Source organism: Geospiza fortis, unplaced genomic scaffold, assembly GCF_000277835.1.
Source record: "Geospiza fortis unplaced genomic scaffold, GeoFor_1.0 scaffold29, whole genome shotgun sequence".
NCBI classification, from domain to species: Eukaryota; Metazoa; Chordata; class Aves; order Passeriformes; family Thraupidae; genus Geospiza; species Geospiza fortis.
This window is the reverse complement of record NW_005054349.1, coordinates 1,123,043-1,132,221: the sequence shown is the minus strand read 5'-3', so window position 1 is coordinate 1,132,221 and position 9,179 is coordinate 1,123,043. Positions and strand designations below refer to the sequence as shown.

At 49.9% G+C, this 9,179-nt stretch overlaps 1 long non-coding RNA gene across 1 annotated transcript in view; it reads left to right on the top strand.

The window, feature by feature from the left end:
- The window catches only part of LOC115948129, a 254,660-nt gene extending 245,821 nt beyond the window's left edge, over nucleotides 1-8,839 (top strand). The window contains exon 3 of the long non-coding RNA XR_004081974.1: nucleotides 8,795-8,839. This is a non-coding gene — a long non-coding RNA (uncharacterized LOC115948129). The remainder of the gene's footprint in view (nucleotides 1-8,794) is intronic.
- The last annotated feature ends 340 nt before the right edge of the window (nucleotides 8,840-9,179 follow it).

The following is a 9,179-nucleotide window of genomic DNA, read 5'->3' as shown; positions in this document are numbered from 1 at the left end:
TGGAACATCCTCTGCTCCTTGTCAGCAGTGAGGAGCTCAGCCCTTCCCAGCCTGCTCTGAAGGAGCCCGTGGGCAGGAGGTCACAAACAGCAACCAGGGACAGGCACCACTGCTGCTGCCAGGTACCTCCTGTTTTTCAGGCCAGTTGAAAAAGCAGGGCAGAGGGAGAGAGAGAGGTGGAAGGAAACAGAGGAAGACAGACAGCTGGGAAGAGGTGAAACCAGAAATGCTGTGTCCCAGAGGCATTTATCAGCCCAAATGAAATGGAAACAGCGAAAGGGAAACACTGCTTTGCTTTTCTCAAAATTGTATTTCCAGTTGAATGAGTTGAAAAGAAAATATCCTTCCCTTTTCCTGCGATTTTGAGAGATCTGTTTGCTAAGTCTGCAGGCTTAGTGGGAGAGACAAGGAGTATTTATTTTCTGTATACGTTGGTAATTTATGAGGTTGCTATAAATGCAGAGTTTATGGAAGTAAAATCAGGCCATGAAATAAAAAGGATTTTATTCAAATATCCCAGCTTATTAATTCTTTCTAATTCTTCACAGAGGAGGAGATGAGTGAGGATGCACACACGGTTTACTGAATATTAAGAGGGAGAAGATCCAGTGAAAGTAGCAAATGCAGGTATAATTTTAAAATAGAAAAAGATGAAAGATAAGTGAATTTTATTAGGGATTGAAATATAATTGAATTTTCCTTTTCCTATTTTGCCATCAAAGATGGCAGAAAGAGGTTTACCGTTGTGGGAAAGGGTCTTGTATTGCTAACAAAGCTGTGCAAAGTGGCTTTACCTTCCTGTGCAGCGGGGTGTGACTGAAGGGATGTAAATGCAGCTCTTATCTGTGCCACAGGAAGGGGTGGAGAGGAGATTTAGAGCCTTGAGCAAGAAAGAAGATGGCACAATAACTTTCACTGGGATTTAGTGCTCCACCAAGAGCAGTAATGGGACAAACAGGTATGAGCAGCATTGACTGTCTGTTCCACTGAGTGTCCATCATGTGCCTGGCTCTGTGATGGGTTACTGGCCTGCCTTCATCTCCAGAAATGGCCGGGAGGGTGAAGGGATGGGGAAAGGTCCCGTGAGGTGATGTGCTGGGAGATGCACAGGGACACAGAGGTGCTGCTGGGGTGTCACAGAGTGCCAGGCTGAGGGGCTGGAGCTGAGAGCCCCCAAAAAAACATCAAAACCTCTCCTCTCCTGCTTTCTGGGGGAAAGGAGTCAGCAAAGCACGAATCCTTGGCTGGCTGTGGGTCAGCAGGCTGTCCATGGGCACACCAGGCTCCCCAGGAGCTGTGTTCCCCTGGAGCTTGGGCTGGAGAGGGAGAACATGTCAGGCAAATGGCACAAAATGAGGAGAAGGTCACTGTGATGGGCATCAGCCTCCTTTGCACCTTGGCATCTCCTGGCCTGGTGTCCCTGTGAGCTGCCCCTCTCTGGGGCTGAGCTGTGAGCACCAGGCCCTGTCCCTGCAGCTCTGGCAGAGCCCACACTGGAGCTCCAGGGGTGGCAGAGGAGCAGCTCTGCCCCCGAGCTGGGGCATGACACAGAGCAGCTTCACAGGGCAGGAGGGGCTGGAAGTCTGCGCTCAAAGCTGGGACAGAGGGGTTTGAAGTGGCTCTGGAGTTCCCAGAGCAGTGGCACTGCACGGGGCTGGGCTGGGGCTGTGATGGCAAGATGAGATGAGAAGGGATGAGATGGGATGGGATGAGCTGCACTTCACACGGTGCAGGAGTGCAGGAGCAGTGTGGCAGTCAGGGGAACTTTGGTGTCTTTTTTTGGAAGGCTTTTGATAGTCGAGGTGGCATCTGACCTTCTGCATTTGAGATGTGATGGCTCAGGGACCTCCAGCTCTAATATTGGCCATCAGTCCCTACTCTCTTATACAGAACCAGTGCCAGGCTCAGAAAACCTCAGAGAAAGCTCAGAGAAAGCTGGCTGTTCTGAGAAGCAATTCCCATTGTTGCATTCACTAAAACTTCTGGGCCCCTGAGGTATACAAGGGAGTGTCTGAGTTGTAAGTATCAAAAGAAATTAATTATTCTATATTATAATTAAGTCTTTTTTAATTAGCTGAATAATTGGAATTTTTCTTGCGTTACAGGGCAGGTTTTCACATAGCCAGATAATCTGAAACTTCAGAGGGATTTACCTGAGAAATTTCTCACATCCACAATTGTCTTTTTGCAATATAAAGTAGTAAATAGGGGTTCTGAGGTGGCTGCAAGAAAGGCAGCTCTCTTTAAAAGAAGTCTGTCAAGCCCAACTTGTCCCTCGAAATGTATGTTTTGTAAAAGCCTTCAGAAAATGTTGGGTCGAACTGTTTTAGTGTTATTGTGAGGAAATCAATATTTCCCTGCAGCCTTTGCAGCCCCCAAATTGTAGCATGTTGTTTGTGCAGAAGAAGCTGAAAGTGAAACTGCCTAAAAATGAGAGTGAAGTAAACTGGCCTGTTTCTATAATTTACCTTAGAAATCCCCAAGGTAAACAAAACAACACACTTGAGCAGTCAAAACTGAACTGTTCTCCTGATGCAAACACCTGAATTGGAGGATGCTGGTGGCAATCTGGGAGGAGTTTTTGGCTTTTCTTTCAGCCTTTGTCCTTCTTCCCTCCCCTTCCCCATCTCCCTGCTCCTCGTGTGCCATGCAGAAGATCTTGCAGGCTTTGTCCTCCAGCAGGAGCACCAGGGAGCTTGTGAAAGCTCCCCATGTGCTCCAGCAGTGCAGTCAGTGAGTTGCCTGCAGTTCCACACCACGGGGGATGAGAGAGCCCTTTCCCAGTGCTCTGAGCTGGCAGCAATCAGGGCAGCAGGCAGGGCAGGGCAGCAGCTCCATGAGAACCTTTCCTCTCTGCTCTGAGCTGGCACAGTCAGGGCAGCAGCTCCATGAGAACCTTTTCCCAGTGCTCTGAGCTGGCACAGGCAGGGCTCCAGGCAGGGCAGGGCAGCAGCTCCATGTGAGGGACTCCTTTGGGAGCAGGCAGCACTCCCAGGTGTTCCTGAGCCCTGCTGTGACCTCTCTCAGGTGACATGGGCGTGGCTGGAGGGCTCTGTAGGGCTGGGATTTGGACAGGTGCTGCCAGGAGGAGCAGAGTTGATTGTCCTGGGTGCTGTGGCTGTGGGCTGGTGTTCGCTGCTGCTCTGAGTTCAGAAAGGAGCCACGCTGATTTGGTGAGTTTGGCTGGGACCTCTGCCAACAACATTAAAAGGGAGACTCTGGGAGACACGTGGCTTGCTCACAGACACACCAGTGTGGATGCAGCAGCTTTACAATCCTGTGTGTTCACCTGTGTCAGACAGAAAAAAAAAGATGAAGCTGGTTTGTTTTTGAGAACAGGAGAAGATCAGGAGAGCAAAGGACCAGAGGAAAGCAAATGCTGTGCTGACTGGCAAAGAAACTGCTCTCTTTGTGTTCTTTGTGCTTGACTGAAACATCTTCACACGATTTTTTTCCCTCTAATCTGGAAATAATTCTGATTTATTTTCAGCCTTCTATTAGGAGGAGTCAGGCAGCAGCGGCTGGCGGCCGCCTCGGTGTGCTGCCTTCCTCACTTGGCACTGCAGTCAATTCTTGTGTTTTCAATTATATATAAAAGGCAATGATGGAGGTTTTCAGCTTTTATAGCACCACAAATCACAGGGTCCTTCTCTGTACAGCACTGCCACAGTGCAGCACGGGGCATCACGGCTTCCCACATAGGCATGCAGAGGGAGCAGCCCCATCAGGGACCCCCAAACTGCACAGGGACACTGGGGAGGGCAAACCTTCACTGGCAGCTGCTCCTCTGCACGGTCCCTCAGCCAGCAGCCCCTGGCTGACAGACAGGGCTGGGCAGAGTGACCCTGGGCTGTGCAGTGGAGGGGCAGGGAGATCTGCTCCTGTGTGCTTCACATGGGCACAGCACGTCTGTAAGGAGCTGTGCAGCTCCTGTGGGCAAGGAAGGGTTTAGGTGAGGACATCACTGGTGACACGGGGCATGGCACAGGGAGTGACATGGGCTGCAGCACTTCTGGGGGTGGTTATTCTCCTGCCAGCTCAAAGTTACTGGGTAGACCTGAAGCAAATAGGCTGGGAAACTGTTGGGATCTGTTTCACAGAATGATCCTTTCATTGTACATCATATCCTAACACCATAATAATAATAATAATAGTTACTATTGTTATTGTGTATTTGCAAAGTTAGCCCTGGTGTAAAAGGGCTTGGACTGGCAGATCAGGAGTGTTTGCCTTTGAAGCCAGGCAATACAAGGAAAAAACCAAGGCTGTAAGAGAGCATGAACAATCCTCCTCAGTGGACAGAAGCTGCCAACTGCCATCCTGGGATCTGAAAAGGACTCACCACTGCCAGGCTTGCTCTTGACTTTGGCATTTGGGTGCCTTAATGCACATTTAAATGCCCCAAAATGGTCTGGTGCAAGGGCACTAGCACCTGTCAGCTTCTCCAGTTGCCTTTAGTAGAGGAGATATCAGCCAAGCCATTTTCATTCTGCTCTGCTGGAGGGAAGGGGATGTCTGAATGCATCTCAGGCTGTGTCTCACCTGTGGCAGATGGGAGGTAACCCAGCAGTCAGGTCCAGGAGAGCCAGGCTGTGAGAGGCTGAGGGGCAGGAGCAGAAATCAAATCACTGCCACATGGAGTGAACAGGAACACTTGAATGCTGAGACTCCAGAGAGGAAAATAAACAGAGGCTGTCAGCCATACTGGATGTATTGAGTGCAGTGCAAACTGGAGAAGGAGAAGTGATCCTGGTGACTGGGTGGAGGTGTTTGCAATGGTCCTGTGTCACCCAGAGCACACCCTGGACCCCTGGGCTCCTTTGCAGGGTAAGGATACAGGAGAAGAGGATCCCCCATGGTAAAGAAAGCTGTTAGTTCAGGGAGACAGGGACCAGAGAGACCCCTGAGAGACTCAGTTAGCTGCAGCTGGCTACCACTGAAGGCTGGTTTTGAGCCTAAACTGGAAAAAAAATATATATAAGAAGAAAAAAAAGCCATTCCTAGAAAATGGCTGCTGGTGTAGGTGCTGCACTGTTGCTGGGGGATAATGAACTGGATTCGGAATTTGCTGGATGTCAGGCATGGCTGGGGACCTGGGAATGCTGCTGACATAAACTAGGGGCAGGGGTGGAAGGACATGCCAGGAGGACTGGAAGGATTGTCTGGAAAGAAAAGGAATTAGAAGTTCTTAGGCAAAGCAATAACTGCTTTCATGGATCAGGGTGCAGAGGACAAACAAACCCAAAGCTGTGGGGGAGGAGAGGGCCCTTGACTGTCCTGCAGTCTGTGGCTGTCTGCCCACAGGAAGGCAGAGGGTATCCTGTCTGGACTGGATAAATCTTGGAAATGGCATTTGAAGTGGATGTGAAATAGGGTTTGGAGGGAGCTAGAGCCTGGGAGAAGATCTGGCTGGATGGAATATAAAATCCATTAGTGTCTTAATGCATAAATTGGCAGAACTGTACAACAGCAATGAAAAACAAGCTCCTGGGAGCCCAAACTGTTATTAGATTCTGGTGCCTCAGTGACTGTGGAAATTAATATTCTGCAAGAGTCAGGGTGCCCATGAGGTGCCCCAACAGACAGGGCTGTACAGGGGTCTCCTGTGGTGCAGGGAGAGTCTCAGCTCTGCCCCACACACTCCAGTGCAAACTGCTTATGGAGACTGTGCCTGAGGGCTTTTGTATTCAGCATCATGTACAGGATAAAAAATGGGCTTTTCAGCAGCCTGTTCCTTAAACAAAACAGGTGAGTTTAGATCTGACTAACTGTGCAAGTATAATGCAGAAATAGAAAGACTCATAATTACCTTGCCTACAAAATGATGTTTTCCTGTAAAGGCTCCTGAAGCAGTCAGAAGAGCTCGGGATGAGGGTCAGTTACCTTTCTGCGAGTATAAGCTTGAGATAAGTTGGAGTATGGGAAGATTAATGCCTTTGCTTTAATAGCAGGGCTTGATCCAAGGCTGCAGAAATGCTGTAAGTACCCAGGCAGAGCCTGCTGGATCAGGGAGTGCCAGTGCAGTGACCCAGGGTGTGCAATTCGCCTGTGGGGCTGGCATGAAAGGGAAATAGAGAGATGCATCTGACTGGATTTCAGAGCATTAAATGCTGTAACTCTGCAAACATCACCTCTTCTTGTTAAAATGCCAGAAATTACGGCTGCAGTAGTACGAGGAGCTAAGTGGTTTTTGGCCATAGATCTAGCAAATGCATTTTTCTTCAGCTCTTTAGCAGAGAAATGTTGGTAAAAGTTTGGGGTTTACAGTTCAGGAGGGAGAAAAGATATCTCACTTGAGTTCCTCAAGGATTTCACAAGCTCCTGTGATCTGTCACATAAACATCACCCAGATGTGGGGGAAATTAGCCTGCAGGAGGTGTGTGACATCAGATGTGGCTCACACCTGAACTGGGCAGATTCTGCAGAACAAGTGTGTCAGCAGACTGGAGGATCTGGCTGCAATCCAGGAGGGAGGATTGAAAGTCAACAGACAAAAGGTTCAATTAGTGCAACAAGAGGTAAAATATTTAGGAGCAATACGAGGCATTGAAGGCCAGGCTCCTGATAAACAGAGTGTGGAGTTAATTCCAAAGCTGCCCAGCCCCGCTGCTCTGCCTGGCTGAGAGCACTGTACTGCACATTTAATTGTATGCAGGATTTTATTCCGATGCTCAGTGAAGTGAGTCATCCTCCAGCTAAGCTTTTAGAGAAGCCCAGGCAGTGGGAGCAGGGTGTCGGGGAGCAGGCAGCTCAGTCAGGAGGTGAGGCTCCAGCAGAGCTGGGCTGGCTGGACCCAGGAAGCCTCCTCATGCCTGGTTTGCCTCTGTCAGCCAGGGGAAAAAGTGCCAATTTGGCACAAAAAGGAGGATACCGTGTTCCAGGCTATTGTTTGTGCATCTCCAATCTTATTGACACCGCAGCTCCTTGTCAAAAGGAATGAGTATATTTAGTCTGGAAATCAGAAAAATTGGATTATCTCATTGGAGGGCGGCCAGTGGCACAACACCCTAGTCATGCTTCCTTGAAATACGTGTTCAGTGCAGCACAGGATGGTGCCAGGGGAGCCCTGGGTGGGTGACAGGACAGGGACAGGGACAGGGAAGGCTGGAGCAGGACATGGGGCACAAGCAGCTCTGAGCTGCAGCGGTGCAGGGTGCTGAGCTGAGTCAGGTGCTGCAGCCTCCTGATGGGCATGGGCTGTGCAGGTTTAATTGCCCCTGTCAGGACAGATGCCCATGCAGCAGAGATGTGCTGTACAGGTGCTGGGGCTTCTCAGGTATTTGGTTGTTAATTGCTGCCCCGAGATGTGCAGGATGTCTCTGTTTTGGTCTGTGCTTTTGAAAAACAAGTCAGAGCTCTTCAGTTTTCAGTCTTGAAGTTCTTTATTAATTCTTATCTATAAAATTTTCTTTCTGCCCAGCCGAGGTCTGCTCAGCAGGGCATCCACAGGCACTCTGACCATCCCCAAGGTGGTGTTGTCTTTTTATACTACAAACTACATATAACATATTTACACTTAATTCCCAATACCTATCACCTGTGTTAGACAGTGCACTTCTACTCTAAACCAATCCCAAAGTGCCAGCATCACTGCAGAAAATGGAGAACAAGAAGAAGAAGAAGAAAGGCTGGACATGCCCAAGTTCCTCCAGCTTGTCCCCATAACCCCCATACCAAAAATCCTAAAATCTACATTGTCACCCTGTGATCATTTCATTATTATACTATTTAAACTTCTGTGACTTTCATGTCCTCATACAAAGCTGGTAACTTGCTCCAGGGGTCATAATCAAACCCGCAGGTGTTCTGGGCTCCCGGGGTCATAATCAAGCCCGCAGGTGTTCTGGGCTGTGTGCCAGGGCCTCCAAGCCCCCCGGTGGGGTCCTGGGCAACTCTGGACACCCAGAGGGATGCACTGAGTTCCTACAGGGGCTGGGCAGCTCTGGACACCCGGAGGGATGCACTGATCTCCGGCAGGGGCTGGGCAGAGCAGGGCTGGCTCAGGCTGTGCTCGGTGAGTGCAGAGCAGAGCAGGAGGCACGGGCAGGGCTCAGCTCAGCTCGCTCCCTGCCAGTGGCCGCTGACAGTGCCAATCCCACAGGCATTGTCAGCCCTGCCTCCCCACGGGCTCAGCCAGCCACCAGGAAGGATTTCGTTTTGCTGAACAAGGTTTTTGCCCGGCTGGTTACAAAGCGGCGAGTGCACGGAGCAGAATGCCCACAAACCTCAGGATGTGCAGAATTCAGCTGCCAAAGGAAGCTTGGAGGAGGTTAGTGCAGGTGAATGGCAGAAAGGAGGATGTGGTGTTCCCATCTGAGTGACTCCACAAGCAGCTACAGTCAGCCATGGCTCTGCTCCTTTGAAGGCCTTGACATGAAGTGAGATATGACTCGGAGAGAACTGGTGGTTAAAAACTTCCTTATCAGATGAATAGCAACTGAAGGGTCTCACAGATTAATGAGTAAAAGGATCTGACAAACGACAGCAGAATAATCAACAAATAGCTGAGCAATTAGGGCAAAATGTTCATAGAATAGCTAAAAGGCAGAAAATGGTAAATAATTAGCATGAAGGATGGTGAGCAGGGGTTCAGGTAGTACATCATGGGCTCCAGCAAAGAGCACACCTGGGGCTGTGAGGGGGATGGATCTGGCACTAGCACAAATAAAGGCATTTCCATTGTTTATTAGTTCAGGTAAGTTCTGACAATGCCAGGCAGCTTCATCAATCACAGCCAGAGCTTTGGAAAGGAGAAAAACACCAAGCCAACAGGAAAGTTGTCTTTCCTTTCCAGGTGACAGAAAGGAGAGAGTGTCAACCATCACCAGAGCTGGACCAGCACAGAGACATGGATCTGCTGTGGTGGGTAAGGACAGCTCTTCCAGCTGTATTGGACGTGGATTTTACTGGAGCTGGGCACCTGGTTGAGTGCTGTTGGGGTCTTTTTGTTCTGCCCACGGCATGCAGTGGTGGTTTCTGTGTTTCACCCTGGAGGGATGCTCCCTGAGATGCCCACGTTCTCTCCTCTGTGTCAGAGCACAGCCCCTGCTGCAGCAGGGTGCTGCCCAGTGGGATAAAGGCATTTGCAGCCTTGCTGCAGTGGGACCTGGGCCTCTCTCCTCTCTGAGGTGCCCAAGCTCCCCATCATCCACAGCTGGATGTGTTCAGGGTGGCTTAGA